Consider the following 16,494-nt stretch of genomic DNA (forward strand, 5'->3'; position numbering starts at 1 on the left):
TGGGAGATCCCACAGATATCTCCAGATGATCCCTAGAATAAGCCTGATGTAAGAAAATTGAGCGCCACAGTTACCTTCACCACCGCAGGCAATGGGTGTCCATCACATCCCAGCAACCTCAGCTCCTCTTTCAGCATTCCACGCAGATCCGTTACTGCCAGTCTAGACAGGCGCAGTCTTTGGAGACACTGGTGCTCTGATATTTCCATAAAGCTAAGCCTTTTTCTGTAAACCTTTTCAGCTGGGTATTGCCTTCTTCGAACATTAGCCTGCATTATAGCCTCTTTGCACCCTCTCGTCCACATCCCATTGCAGCCTTATGACACTGGTACTCCTCTGCCCACTGCTGCCCCTCTCCATGTGGATGATACAGTCTTTCTCTCCCACTCTCCCCTCACTGGAGTCTGAGAGCAGAGCACCTATTTAGCTTTGGAGCCTTTGTGCAGCCTGCGCTCACTGCAGGGGACCAGGGAGACACCCTTCCATTAAAAGCTCTCCTCTATGACCTTACAAACTCTGCAATCCCTCTAAAAGTCCCAGCTTTCAATTCTGTGGCCTGAGCCTGCCTACTTGTAAAGGCAGCAGAACTCAATGGCTGCCAGTTTAAGCCAACACCCACCTGTCTCAAGGCTCTCACCTTCTTTGAGCAGGTGAGCCACTAACGCTCCATAGAACCCGTGGGCCCCATGGAAAATGGTAAAAACCTGCGCAAATCATTGGCTGCTTAACAGGCTCAATTGCCTGCTCACCTCTGACCTGCATGGTCCTAATCCCACTGCCTGACCACCCCTGGGAAAATTGGCTGGTGGAGGGAAGACATCGGGGATCCGCTCCAACATGGCCCCCTCATCATTTTACCGGCTCCGTGGTGACGGGCTTGGAGGCACCCATTAATTCTGTTTCCTTCTCTATAGATGGTGCCAAACTGGCTGAATATTTCCAGCATTTATTGTTCTTATTTCAGAATTCACAGCACATTGATTTTGGATAAATGAGGAAATATTATTTCCAAGAGTGAAAAACTCAGCATTATTATCTAAACAATGAAGGGGAAAGCTGGAAGATTTTTTCATATTGACGGCCAATAGAACATGGGTACATTTGCCACAAGTGGCTATTAAGATAGATTTGTATTGGAAAGGAAGAATACTAAAGACGTGGAGATAGGGCAGGCAAAAGAACTCAGAGCAGATGACTTCAACTGAAGGCCTATCACTGACCAATGCTCAGTGGGCCAAATGGCCTCCTTTTGTTCCATAATTTCTATCATGCTGTGATTTTATTTTCTTTCTCTCTTTAGTTCAGCCTTATGTTCCATCTGAGCATGTGCAACTGTCACTAACATATGGAAACCTCAGCCACTTCTCAACATTGCTATCCTTCACATTGATGCATGCAATTGTGTACAACTCTGCAGTAAAGAAAATGATTGAGCACATTATAGCTGTCAATGGGTAAACTGCCAGAAGTTGGAATGTTTTCCAACCATGTCTGACACTCAGAACCAGAAGCCATGTTCTTGATGGTTCTTTGCCTCCAAGCTTGTTCACTGAGAAAGATTCATATTCAGCAAAATCTGTTTCAAATTACTATTCTCTGCGGCAGCTCAAAATCAAAATGAGACCTTGAATCAAGTCCAAGTTACTATCTTACTGTTGAGCAAATGGTAAATTGCAATTTTATCCCTGCCTGGAACCAAGAACATTCAGTTTTGACTTCTGTGAACTGCTTTGGATAAACTTGCATTCTCAGTCCATCATTGTGCCGCCTCCCTTGTGCTTTTTTTTATTCTTTCACGGGATGTGGGCATCGCTGGCAAGGTCAGCATTTGTTGCCCATCCCTAATTGCCCTTGGCAACTGAGTGGCTTGCTGGGCATTTCAGAGGCAAATTAAGAGTCAACCACATTGCAGTGGATCAGGAGTCACGTGTAGGCCAGACCAGGTAAGGATGGCAGATTTCCTTCCCTAAAAGACATTAGTGAACCAGATGGGTTTTTAGGACAATCGATGATAGTTTCATGGCACCATTGCTGAGATAAGCTTTCAATTCCAGATTTTTATGAATTAATTGAATTTAAATTCCACCAGCTGCAGAAGCAGGGATTCTAAACTGGGAATTGAAAGAACTCATCCTCAAACATGACCATCAACATTGTTAAATAGTCATTGGTGTGTTCAACCATTGTCCTGCCCATGTTGAGCAGGATGTGTTAGAGGATGCATTCAGAGGGAGAGGATGGGACCATATGAAAAAATTGATAAATATGTTTATAAAAACCGATAGATAAATATTTTTAAATAGGGCTCATCTTGAAACACAAACTTCCCTGTGGAAGCATGTGCACTTTTTTTTAATCATACTGTCCCCTGTTCAGGAGTGAGGGGTTGGATTTCTAGAGAAATATGTTGTTAAAAATGCCAATATCATCACCCTCTATAAAAACAAGGGTGACCGCGGTGACTGCAACAACTACTGTGGAATCTCCCTGCTCAGCCTTCGCTCGAGTCGTTTTAAACAGACTCCACAAGCTGGTTCAGCATATCTACCCTGAGGCACAGTGCGGCTTTCGAGCAGAGAGATCCACCATTGACATACTGTTCTCCCTTTGCCAGCTACAGGAGAAATGCCGCGAACAACAGATGCCCCTCTACGTTGCTTTCATAGATCTCACCAAAGCTTTTGATCTCGTCAGCTGACGTGGTCTCTTCAGACTACTAGCAAAGATCGGATGTCCACCAAAGCTACTAAGTATCATCACCTCATTCCATGACAATATGAAAGGCACAATTCAACATGGTGGCTCCTCATCAGAGCCCTTTCCTATCCTGAGTGACGTGAAACAGGACTGTGTTCTCACACCTACACTGTTTGGGATCTTCTTCTCCCTGCTGCTCTCACATGCATTCAAGTCTTCAGAAGAAGGAATTTTCCTCCATACAGGATTTGATGGCAGTTTGTTCAACCTTGCCCATCTCAGAGCGAAGACCAAAGTATGGAAGGTCCTCATCAGGGAACTCCTCTTTGCTGACGATGCTGCATTAATATCCCACACAGAAGAGTGTCTGCAGAGACTCATCGACAGGATTGCCGCTGCCTGCAACGAATTTGGCCTAACCATCAGCCTCAAGAAAACAAACATCATGGGACAGGATGTCAGAAATGCTCCATCCATCAATATCGGCGACCACACTCTGGAAGTGGTTCAAGAGTTCACCTACCTAGGCTCAACTATCACCAGTAACCTGTCTCTCGATGCAGAAATCAACAAACACATGGGAAAGGCGTCCGCTGCTATGTCCAGACTGGCCAAGAGGGTGTGGGAAAATGGCGCACTGACACGGAACACAAAAGTCCAAGTGTTTCAAGCCTGTGTCCTCAGTACCTTGCTCTACGGCAGCGAGGCCTGGACAACGTATGTCAGCCAAGTGTGACGTCTCAATTCATTCCATCTTCGCTGCCTCCGGAGAATCCTTGGCATCAGTTGGCAGGGAGCAGACTGGAGCGGCGGCTGGCGGACCTGCGTGGAACCTGTTCCGGAGCGGCGGCTATAAATAAAGAGCAGGGCTCGAGGCCCTATTTCACTTACCTGGGAGCGGAGCGGAGCGGAGCGGAGCGGCGGCTGGCAGACCTGCGAGGAAGCTGATCCGGAGCGGCGGCAGAACTCCCTGTGTCTCTCAGCGTGCGCTGATACTCGAAAAGAGGGGGAAAAAACTTACAGTGACATCACGAGAATTCTGCACGGTGATTGGTTGGGTAAGTAACAGCTGTTAGTGCATTTAAATTGCTTAAAAAAGGGGCAAGTTTTTTTTTAAAAGAACCTCAAGTGATAAGGTGAGTAGTACCACTTAAATTAGTATAATTTTTTAAGGACTTTAGATTGTGCTGGGTAGTGTTTGGAGTAGAACAAGACCCCTAGTGTAATTAGTATTTTTTAAAGGGAGTAACTAAATTAATTTAAAGGTAAGTCACGGCAGGAGAGCTCGCACCCGTGATATGCTCCTCCTACGCTATGTGGAAAATCAGGGATGCTTCCAGTGTCCCCGACAACCATGTGTGCAGGAAGTGTATCCATCTGCAGCTACTGACTACCCGCATTACGGAGCTGGGGCTGCGGGTGGATTCACTGTAGAGCATCTGCGATGCTGAGGACGTCGTGGATAGCACGTTTAGTGAGGTGGTCACACTGCAGGTAATGGCAGCACAGGCAGAAAAGGGATAGGTGATCACCAGGCGGAGTAGTAGGCACAGGCAGGTAGTACAGGAGTCCCCTGTGGCCATCCCCCTCTCAAACAGATATACCGCTTTGGATACTGTTGGGGGGGATGACCTCCCAGGGGAAAGCAGCAACAGCCAGGTCCGTGGCACCAAGGATGGCTCTGCTGCACAGCAGGGGTTAAAAAGGAGTGGAAGAGCTATAGTGATCGGGGATTCTATTGTAAGGGGTACAGATAGGCGTTTCTGTGGCCGCAAACATGACTCCAGGATGGTATGTTGCCTCCCTGGTGCTAGGGTCAAGGATGTCACGGAGCGGCTGCAGGACATTCTGAAGGGGGAGGGTGAGTAGCCAGAGGTCGTGGTACACATCGGTACCAACGACATAGGTACAAAAAGGGATGAGGTCCTGCAACAAGTATTTAGGGAGCTAGGTAGCAGATTAAAAAGCAGGACCCCTCAAAGGTTGTAATCTCTGGATTACTCCCTGTGCCACGTGCTAGTGAGTTTAGAAATAGGAGGATAGAGCAGCTGAATGCGTGGCTGAGGAGATGGTGCAGGAGGGAGGGCTTTAGTTTCCTGGATCACTGGGTCTGTTTCTGGCAAAGGTGGGACCTGTACAAGTTGGACAGGTTGCACCTGAACCGGAATGGGACAAGCATCCTTGCTGGGAGATTTGCTAGTTCTGTTGCGGGGTGTTTAAACTAATTTGGCAGGGGGATAGGATACAGAGTGGAGGTACAGTAGGGGGTAATATAGAACAGAAAGTGAGGCTGCCTGGAAGGCAGAGCAAATATAGACCTGGTAAGGCACAAGGGAAAAATGCAAGGTTGGATTGCATCTATTTCAATGCAAGGAGTCTAATTAGTAAGGCAGATGAATTGAGGGCATTGATTAGCAGATGGGATTATGATATTATTGCTATCACAGAGACATGGTTGAGGGAGGGACAAGACTGGCAGCTCAATATTCCAGGGTATAGAATCCTCAGGCGCAACAGGGGAGGGGATAAAAGAGGAGGTGGCATTGCACTATTGATCAAGGAGTCAATTAATGAAGTAAGGAGGGATGACATCTTCGAAGGTTCCTCAAATGAGGCCATTTGGGTAGAACTTAAAAACAAAAAAGGGGCAATCACTTGGCTGGGCCTGTACTACAGGCCTCCAAACAGTCAGGAAGAGATAGAGGAACAGATATGTAGGCAAGTCTCAGAGAGGTGTAAAAATAATAAGGTAATAATAGTAGGGGATTTCAACTTCCCCAATATTTACTGGGATAGTCTTAGTGCAAAAGGCTTAAAGGGGGCAGATTCTTAAAATGCATACAGGAGAGATTTTGAGCCTGGATGTAGAATGTCCTACAAGAGAAGGGGCAATACTGGACCTAATCCGAGGGAATGAAGCCGGACAAGTGGTAGAAGTGTCAGTGGGGGAGCATTTCGGGGATAGTGACCATAACTCTGTAAGATTTAAGGTAGTTATGGAAAAGGACAAAGATGGACCAGAAATAAAGGTACTGAATTGGGGGAAGGCTGATTTCAATATGATAAAACAGAATCTGGCCAAATTTGACTGGGAGCAGCCACTTGTAGGAAAGTCTACAGCACATCAGTGGGATTCATTCAAAGAGGAAATTGTGAGAGTTCAGAGCCAACATGTACCCGTTAAGGTGAAGGGTAGGACCAACAAGTCCAGGGAACCCTGGATGTCAAGGGATATAGAGGATTGGATCAGGAAAAAAAAGTAGGCTTACGGCAGATCCCAAGCACTGAAAACAGCAGAGGCCCAAGAGGAGTGTAGGAAGTGTAGGGTGGCACTTAAAAAAGTAATTAGGAGAGTGAACAGGGGACATGAAAAAACACTGGCGGGCAAGATAAAGGAAAATCCCAAGGCATTTTATAAGTATATTAAGGGTAAGAGGATAACCAGGGAAAGAGTAGGGCCCATTAGGGACCAAAGTGGCAATTTGTGCATGGAGCCGGAGGACATAGGTGAGGTTTTAAATGATTACATTTCATCTGTGTTCACTATGGAGAAGGACGATGTAGGTGTAAAGATCAGGGAGGAGGATTGTGATATATTTGAACATATTAACATTGAAAAGGATGAAATATTAGCTGTTTTAGTGGGCTTAAAAGTGGATAAATCCTCAGGCCCAGATGAGATGTATCCCAGGTTGTTATGTGAGGCAAGGGATGAGATAGCAGGGGCTTTGACACAAATTTTCAAATCCACTCTGGCCACAGGAGAGGTACCAGAGGACTGGAAGACAGCAAATGTGGTACCATTATTTAAGAAGGGTAGTAGGGATAAACCAGGTAATTATAGGCCAGTGAGTCTAAAATCAGTAGTTGGGAAAATATTGGAAAACATTCTGAGGGACAGGGTTAATCTCCAGTTGGAGAGGCAGGGATTATTCAGGAATAGTCAGCAGGGCTTTGTCAAGGGGAGATCATGTCTAACTAACTTGATTGAATTTTTCGAGGAGGTAACTAGATGTGTCGATGAGGGTAAAGCAGTAGATGTAGTATACATGGATTTCAGTAAGGCTTTTGATAAGGTGCTGCATGGGAGATTGGTCAAGAAGGTAAGAGCCCATGGGATCCAGGTCAATTTGGCAAATTGGTTCCAAAATTGGCTTAGTGGCAGGAGGCAGAGGGTAATGGTCGAGGGCTGTTTTTGTGATTGGAAGCCTGTGACTAGTGGTGTACCACAGGGATCGGTACTGGGACCCTTGCTGTTTGTAGTGTACATTAATGATTTAGACGTGAATATAGGAGGTATGATCAGTAAGTTCGCAGATGACACGAAAATTGGTGGTGTTGTAAATAGTGAGGAGGAAATCCGTAGACTACAGGGAGATATAGGTGGGCTGGTAAGATGGGCGGAGCTGTGGAAAATGGAATTTAATCCTGAAAAGTGTGAGGTGATGCATTTTGGGAGGACTAACAAGGCAAGGGAATATACAATAGATGGTAGGACCCTAGGAAGTACAGAAAGTCAGAAGGACCTTGGTGGACTTGTCCATAGATCACTGAAGGCAACAGCACAGGTAGATAAGGTGGTTACGAAGGCATATGGGAGACTTGCCTTTATTAGCCGAAGCATAGAATATAAGAGCAGGGAGGTTATGATGGAGCAATATAAAACGCTAGTTAGGCCACAGCTGGAGTACTGTGTACAGTTCTGGTCACCACACTATAGGAAGGATTCACCAGGATGTTGCCTGGGCTGGAGCATTTCAGCTATGAACAGAGACTGAAAAGGCTCGGGCTGTTTTCTTGGAGCAGAGAAGGCTGAGGGGGTCATGATTGAGGTGTACAAGATTATGAGGGGCATTGATAGGTTAGATAGGAAGAAACTTTTTCCCTTAGCAGAGGATCAAGAACCAGGGGGCATAGATTTAAGGTAAGGGGCAAGAGGTTTAGAGGGGATTTGTGGAAGCATTTTATCATCCAGAGGGTGGTTGGAACCTGCAACGCACTGCCTGAAGAGCTGGTGGAGGCAGGAACCCTCACAACATTTAAGATATATTTAGATGAGCACTTAAAATGCCATAGCATACAAGGCTACGGGCCAAGTGCAGGAATATGGGATTAGAATAGTTGGGTGCTGTATGGCCGGCATAGACACGATGGGCCGAAGGGCCTGTTTCTGTGATGTATAACTCTATGACTAACTCCAATGCAGAAGTCCTTGAGGCGGCCAACATCCCCAGCATATACACCTTACTGAGCCAGTGGCGCTTGAGATGGTTTGGCCATGTGAACCGCATGGAAGATGTCAGGATCCCCAAGCATGCATTGTACAGCGAGCTCATCACTGGTATCAGACCCACCGCCCATCCATGTCTCCGCTTTAAAGATTTCTGCAAACGCGACATGAAGTCCTGTGACATTGACCACAAATCGTGGGAGTCAGTTGCCAGTGATCGTGTGAGCTGGCAGACAGCCATAAAGGCGGGGCCAAAGAGTGGCGAGTCAAAGAGACTTAGCAGCTGGCAAGAAAAAAGACAGAAGCGCAAGGAGAGAGCCAATTGTGTAACAGGCCCGACAACCAATTTTATCTGTAGCGCCTATGGAAGGGTCTGTCACTCTAGAATTGGCCTCTATAGTCACTCCAGGCGCTGCTCCACAAACCACTGACCACCTCTAGGCGCTTACCCATTGTCTCCTGAGACAAGGAGGCCAAAGAAGAAGAAGAAGATGTTTATAAAAATGCATTGCAAATTTTGTAGTTCATAATGCTGCAAGATTTCCATATCTTTACCTGCTCAGTGGACATGGAGCATAGCCATAGGTTGTGGGCCTTGAAGATAAAAGGGATTTTTCTCATTGCCGTGCCTTATCCAGTGTCTAGGTGCATCCATACTGGAGCGGGCGGCAGCCATTGAAATGCTAATAAGGGACCTGCCCATGATCTCCAAAAGTGAGGTATAGTTTGTGGTGGAAATTCCCAGAGGGCAAAACCTAGCACTTATGCCAGGGCATTGGCCTCAAAGATCTTTGGACCTATTGTTTCTGCCAAAGAATAAAACAAAGTCTCTGGAGTGGCCCTTTAACCCAGGATCTTTCTACTCAGAGGTCAGAATGCAGCCGCTGTGCCAAGGCTAACACCTTGCTAAAATGTTTTTGGTGTCACTATCAATTACCTTTAACTTTATAGTTACAAAATTGAAGACTAAACAGGTGGCTTTGAAAGTCTCAAACTGGTTCCTCCGCTCTCATAATGCTCATCCAATAGTAAGATGAGCATCATTATAGGTTTTTCTAATTTTCCTCCTTGCTGTTTAGATGTTACTAAACAACACACCAGCTGGTTAAGGAGCCCGCCCTTGGCACTTCCAGTGCCCTCTGAGATGTTCAAAATGAAAGTGGCCCAATGTGAATCAACCTGTGACATTATTCCTCCCTCTCCAGGGCAGTGCCTGTGCTATGCTCTGCTTTACAGTTTCCTTGATAGCATAGCTGAGAACACAAATTCACCTTGTGGAATATTGAGTGCCCCACTGCTCTGTGGCACAGTTGCACAGGAGCCTCAATGTACTAACCCACAAAACTAGCTTACAGCACAGGTAATCAACTCCAGGTTCAAGGCTGAAAGAAACATAGTTAATGTTTCAGGTCATTGACCTTCCACAGATGCTGCCTGACCTGCTGAGAATTTCCAGCATTTTCTGTTTTAATTTCTGATTTCCAGCATCCGCGGTATTTTGCTGTTTGTCTGAAAGAAACATGTTCTGTATGTACAGTCTGAGCCTGTTCTGGAGTCAAATCAGTTAGCCCCAGCAGAGATTTGTCCCATTGAAAAGCAGGAGACAGGGTATAGGTTGGTTCTAGTCTGCAGGGTATGGGTTGGTTATAGTTGTCTTGTTTGAGCAATGATCAGTATCTTTATCAACAATGTCAGCAATAACTGTTTCTAATCTACTTCCAGCACTGCTGAATGGGTAGAAAAGCATATTTTCAATTCCAGTGATTTGGCGTGACATTTCAAAACATATGCACAGGACCATGACTGCGGTTGGGAATTCATGAATCGTGCGTTTAATATGTGGCTGGTATATTGTGCACGCAGCAAATGAGTATCACTCTTGAATTCTTGTCCCAGCAGGTCTGCAGTTGCCTGGCAACAGAAAAACAGACTGGGTGGTATCAGCACTGTCTCGCATGACCTCATTAGCACTTTGAGCATTTTGGAGCTGTCCAGGTACCTGTTGCTCATTTTATTGCCAGGGACGTCTTACTGTAGGGCACAGTATAAATAGGGTAAGCATCCAGACAGACCTTAAGTCAATTCCCACTATCTGTAGACCTCACTTTCTGAAAGCTCATTTAGGTTATTGTTCAGGATGCAAGGAAGCGGCACTTAAATTACTTCCATGATACAAGCGCACAGATGACTCCATTCCTTTAGTGAACCAATCGAGAGGGTACCCAATGTTGGTAAAGAGCTTCCAAGATGCACAAAAATTTAGATTGGTGATGCCATGAGATCTCTGAGGTGACCCCCTCGATATTTGGTAGTGATGTTGATGAAGGATGGACTGGGTGTCTACTATTAACACCACACCTGCCTCACCCCCACCCCCGCAAACTAAAAGTGCCTTCAAATAGGCAGATAGGAACCAATTTCAGCTACACATAAAGTGTTGATTGAGTATAGGGGCCAACAAAGGATTGCTGGGTTGTCTGCTTCAGTAAAGCTAGCTGTGATCCCTGGAGCTAAGCTCCCCTTCAATTCAGAGTAGTAGCTGGTTCGTAATGATCTTCCTGACCCCTCTTTTTCTTGTTCATCAATCAAGCATTGGTAGTATGTATAGCCAGTCATGTGGGTGTGTGTGAGAGCGATCACAAACACTTTAAGCTCCAGTCAGTGATGTAAAGTACAGCAGGATATCTAAAAGAAAACCTTTATTGGCTTCAAAATGGCTGCTTTGAAACTAAAACAAGTATCTTTTTGATTGCAACCATCTGCCCACCATGGACTTGGTTTAATGCTAACAGTAGATCAGGGAGGTATTTGGCAAAAGGAAATAAAAGGCATTTCAGTCTCCCATTACAGAATACGGTGAAAATTGTAAAACCCTTTAACCTTTGACCTTAGCCTCAAAATGACCTTAATATGCAGACCACTGATGATCTTATTTTATGTCTAGCTTTCTCCTCATTACAGAGTATTTGATTAAAATACTGTCCTATAAAATCATATATGGATTTTATCTGCCATAAAGCATTTTTATTTGATTGCACTGACTCTCATTAGAACATGCTCCAACCTTTAACTACTGAAGGGCCTTTGTAGCAGCTTCAAAATGTATTTTCTACCATGTAAAACCCAAAAGTATTACCCTGTACATTTCTAACACTAAAGGTCAGAGGCTAGAAATAGATAAATGTCCTGAAGTACAGAATAGTTCTCAAGTCAGTTGTCTTTAACAACCATAATTCTGAACTATTTCTGCTGGATATATAATTCAATATTTGGCATAAAACTGTCAGCAATAGCCTCAGAGAGTAAGAGATGCATTTATTCTGGTTTTATCCTGTTATTATTTTATGATTATGACAGACTGTGTGTCCCGGTGGGTGATGTAAACTTTAGGGGAGCGACGAGTAACGGTTCATTTAACAGCTACAGCTGCACTTGATTAAAATTTATCACAGTTGGTTAACCATAGAAATAACTGTTTCCGCCTCTGACCTTTGCTGTAGTCACTCTGCTCTCTGTCAATCCCTTGCTTTGCATAAGGGGGTGGGCACTGATGATCAAACTTTTTGTGGATTATATCTAGCATACATACAATAACTAGAATACCTTAAGAACAAAATATCATGAAAATGTTCATATTCTTACTTGGTAAAGGGTTCATTCTGGATAAATGCAAATCCCAACCCAAGGGTATTGTTATACTAATGCCCAATTTTGCGCTGCAGAACTGCTCCTTTTTGAAGTGTTTCTCCCAGTGTAACAGAACGATATGTTTGTTCAATGAAAGATGTTTTTGTAAGATTATTGACAGGGCATTGCATTGGATATCAACTGGAGCGCAAACGGGCCTTCTCATGGGAACACTTCAGATGTAATTATTTTTAGATAACATTTTTGAAAAACATGGATAGGTGTTTTGGCCGGATCCAGATTTTCCAAATTCTCAATGGCGTTGTGCAGTGGAAGACCAAGATGCTGTTCCATGGCAACAAATCTGAACCACCAAACTGCTGAATTGCTAATCATGGTCGCATGCCTCTGGGAACTGCAGATCAGGGACTGTGCACCCCCTTCCTACAGTGGGGATGGAAAACTAAAGATACCGTCATTGACAGGCCATGCCATCCTGTCCTGCATCTCCGACTTACTGGCTCACAATGATATTAACAGAGGCGTGGGCGTAAAAAATGAAAAAACACGCATTTATATATTTTTTAATCATTCTCAGGTGTTGCCGGCAACAACAACCTACATTTATATCACGCCTTTTACATAACAAAACATTGCAAGATGCTTCACAGGAGCATTATAAAACAAAATATGACACCGAGGCACATAAGGAGATATTAGGTCAGATGGACCAAAAAGCTTGGTCAAAGAGGTAGGTTTTAAGGAGTGTCTTAAAGGAAGAAAGTGAGGTAGAGAGGCAGAGAGATGCAGGGAGGGTATTCCAGAGCTTAGGGCCTAGGCAACTGAAGGCACGGCCACCGATGGGGGAGTAACTAAAATTGGGGATGCTCAAGAGGCCAGAATTAGAGGAGTGCAGATATCTAGGAGGGTTGTGTGGCTGGAGGAGATTACAGAGACAGGGAGTGGCAAGGTCGTGGAGGGATTCGAAAACAAGGGGCGGGAACAGAGGCAAAACTACTCAAGTGTGAGCCCAATTTAAACAGGCCTCGGCAGCCATTACTATGGCTGCTATTTTAGTGTCTTAACTACAGTTTGAAAGATCATAGAAATATAGAATGTCTCAGGAAAGCCAGAGGCCTGGAACCTGGGGCAGGGTAGCCCCTCGATTTACTGATACAGACCTGGAGGTCCTCTTTGAGGCAGTAAGGGAGAGGACGGAGGTCCTGTTCCCAGAGGGTGGCAGGAGGAGGCCACCCACCCAGCAGGCCTGGATGAAGATAGCTACCAGTCAGCAGTTGGTGTGAAGTTGGATCCAGAATCAGAAGAGGTTTAATGACCTGATACACCCTGGCAAGGTGAATGCAACCCCCAGCTCTCGGGACAAGCTTCTGGGTAATCACCCTCCAGTAGCCGCACCACTTAAGGAGCCTCAGGGTGCATGTTACTCCTGAACATGGGAGGTGTGTGTGTGCACTGGTCACTTACTGACCCTCAGAATGGCTCACAGCTGCTGAGGACCTGCCAGCACTGAAACATGCAGCTTCTAATGAATATGAGCAGCTGGCATTTGCCATAGAGGCCAGCAGTGCCTTATCGTGCTCTCTTTTGTCCTTACAGGAGAAATGTGCACGCCATGCCTGTGAAAGAACACAGATAGGAGGAGGGGTTCCCCACCTTCACATTACCACTGCCATGGAGGAGAGAGCCAGGGACATCACCAGGGTCAGTGACCATGAGGAAGTCTGGCAAGATGAAATGAGCATTCATGGTGGAGGTGGTGATTAGAGAGTGCAATGTGCTCATTAAGGGGGTGCATGGAATTCCACCCCACCCGACAGCAAATCGAAGACTGTGTTGCATTGGGAATCCTCAGCACTGCAGAGGCTTTTACTCTCCAAGGCTAGTTCTCAGATCTCTTCTTGTGTCGGCCACAGATGCAGAAGTCAAGGCACTTCGCCATCTCCGTTATCATCATTGAGCCAAGCGCAGCAACAGCTAAGCTCAGAAGAAGCACCGTCACATCTTTTAAGCTCACCCTCCACCAACACAGATACAGAACCTCAGTGGGTCTTCACACACTGTTAGATAGGGTAGCACTGGGTTATGAGCAAGGCACTAGTGTGCAGGAGGAGGTGGCAGAGGCAGAGGCACTAGAGGCAGAGGCAGCTGTGGGCAGACCCTTTGGAGAATGGAGGACAGACACAGCACTGCTCAACTGGGCACAGATGCAGAGGCTCAGGAATCACAGGAATGGGGGCTCCACCTAGAACAGCAGTAGCAGAGGTGCGCCCACATGTTGGAGTTCCCTGAGACAATGCAGGGTCATGAGCTGAGAATTGAGGAGTCCATCCAACTGGTGGATGCCACCATGGCTCAGGGCTTTGAGCACATGAACTCCTCCATTGATAAAGTGGTCAATCTCAAAGAGAGACTTATGCGGCAACACTTGGAGTGCATGCAGGAACTGCACACTGATGTTCACTGGTGTTACAATGTCATGCTCACGCAAGGAGAAATTATGAACCATATAATGAACTTATGAAACAAACCCAAAAACAGACACTTTTTCGACAAAACAAAATGGAATCGAGAGATCAGGTGACCTTATCCTGTACTGCCAATACGCAAGGAAACTACAAGAATCCTGATCCAATCTTCATGTCTGGAGAAGGCCTGGAGAAGGCATTAAAATATAAACAACCCATTCTATGTTAATGGCTACTTCTCTCCAACAAATTGGGTTAACAATGGCAGTGCAGACTTGGTGACTCCAAATTCAAACTCAAGAGAATGGATGTGAAGAAACTCCACTTTATCAAGATGGAATGAAGTGAATGACACCCAGACCCCCATTGTCTAACAATGGCCTCACCATCAGACACCATTTATGAAAACAATTAGAGAGAAACTGGTCACATGACAGAAACCAGGTTTTTATAAGGAGTTTGAATAAGAGACATGCTGTGCAAAGCCAGAAGAAGGAAGAGAGAGAGATCCATCTGTGCCATTGAAGAAACAGGACCCTACCGATGATTACCAGCTTTGAAATACACGTGGGCAGAGACTAGAATTTGGCCTTGAATTTCCTACCTGTGAAATCATACTAGGACTTCGCCAGTGACCTTTGACTGGAATATAGCAAAAGCAGTCTGCACCAGCTCATCTAAACCTCCCAAGTCTTCAGCCCAGGGAAATGCAAGTTAAACAGTGGACATCTTTAAACCATCAGAACTAAACTAAATGCATGTTATCTTTTAATCTCTATCTTTTCTTGTGTGTGTGTGTGTATCTGTATGCATGTGAGAGTGGGTGAAGTTGCATACATTTTGAGTGTTGTATAATAAACATCTTTCTTTTAAACTTAGGAGAAAACCTGTCATTTTGTCTGTTTGTTGACCATTAAAAATTCAAGGGATATAACTTTTTTTTTCAAAAGCTGTCTTCAGTCAGTTGAGAGGTGAAAAAGGGTAAACCATCCCTAACAACTCCCACATGTCCATAACAATGATCACCTGGTTCATGATTTGTATTAATTTTCTAGAGGTAACTTTTAATTTGGGAATTGATTTTTTTTAATGCAAGACAAATGAAAACACCTGGTTTGAGAAGCTGGCAAGCAAGCCTAGGGTGTTTAAAAATCAAAGGGTAGCCCATGTTTATTTAGTAAGGTCATATTGGAAGTGTAAAGACCCTAGACAATGGGAACCCCTCTTAACTTGTTGATGGAGACGGTGTGTCTACAGCTAAATCTGTCACGCGTTTGAATTATTGATATGATTTCCTAGAACAAAGCAAAGATTTAAAGTTCAAAAATCTCTCCATGAGTGCATACAGAGACAGAGTTAGCGAGGTTAGAGCCATAACACTGCAGCTGGCCTCAGTTAGTTTGGCAGTTGGAACCAAAAAGCTTAGGAGATTTTGTTCTGTCATTGTTAGCAATATCAATTATTCATGTGGGTATCAGGCATCAAAGAGACGATTTGGAGTTGGAAATAATTAGTTTAAATTGCTGTCTAGGACATCCCACATGTACCACATTGCTATGGAGATAGATGATGCAGAGGTTGTCTTTTGTTTTTTTGATCTGTGTGCTTGCTGACACAGTCAGTCAGTTGGCTTTTAGGCAAGGAGTTGGCTTTTGGAAAATCAGGTTGGCTTTTGGAAAGCTGTTGGCTTCAGACAAGCGGTTGGATTTTGGAAGTCAGCTGGAATCAGGAGCAAAGAGACCATCGGGAACCAATGGTTTTTCTGTTTTGAGGTAAACTCGTGCTCAAGCTGGGAAGTCCAGATTTGGGAGGTGCTCTCATAGCTTGGAAGACAGCTGAGATATTAGTGAATTCCTAAGAGTTGTGGTACACTTTGGATTGGTTCCAGGAGAAGTGAACAAACTGCCAAGATCCTGTAACATATAGGGAAAATTTTGGGGTAGAAGTAACAGTCAAACAGGAGTGTCTGTTGAGATTTAGAGTTTAAAGCATATGTCTTCATGTACTGTTAAGATTTTAAGTTTAAAATATAAATGTTTCCAAATGTAGTGTTGTTAGTAATATTTTGCTTTGTTTAACTCTTTTACAGTAGTTTGTTTAAAACGTGAAATTGTGTAGTGTAATTCTTTCAGTAATAACTGGGAATCCAACTTTCTCTTTTTAAAAGTTAATGGTCCCTAACAGGATTGTAACACAGGATGTATGCTACACTGTGCAGCCTCAACCATTCAGTGGCATTAATGGCACGGCAAGGTCTGGAGGGGATGTCTGTTGCACCCCAGCTGCTGCTCCCTCCAGCCATCCGGAGTGTCATCGAAGGGTTGAGGCAATCACCAAGGAGGATGACGGTGCCACCGCTCACAGGGCACCATCATCATCAATAGCTTCCTCAGCCCCTCTGACTGAGGGAACATTTGTGCAGGAGTGTCAGGATATGGGCACTATCTCTGCAAT

Source organism: Heterodontus francisci, chromosome 26 (assembly GCF_036365525.1).
Source record: "Heterodontus francisci isolate sHetFra1 chromosome 26, sHetFra1.hap1, whole genome shotgun sequence".
Taxonomy (NCBI): Eukaryota; Metazoa; Chordata; class Chondrichthyes; order Heterodontiformes; family Heterodontidae; genus Heterodontus; species Heterodontus francisci.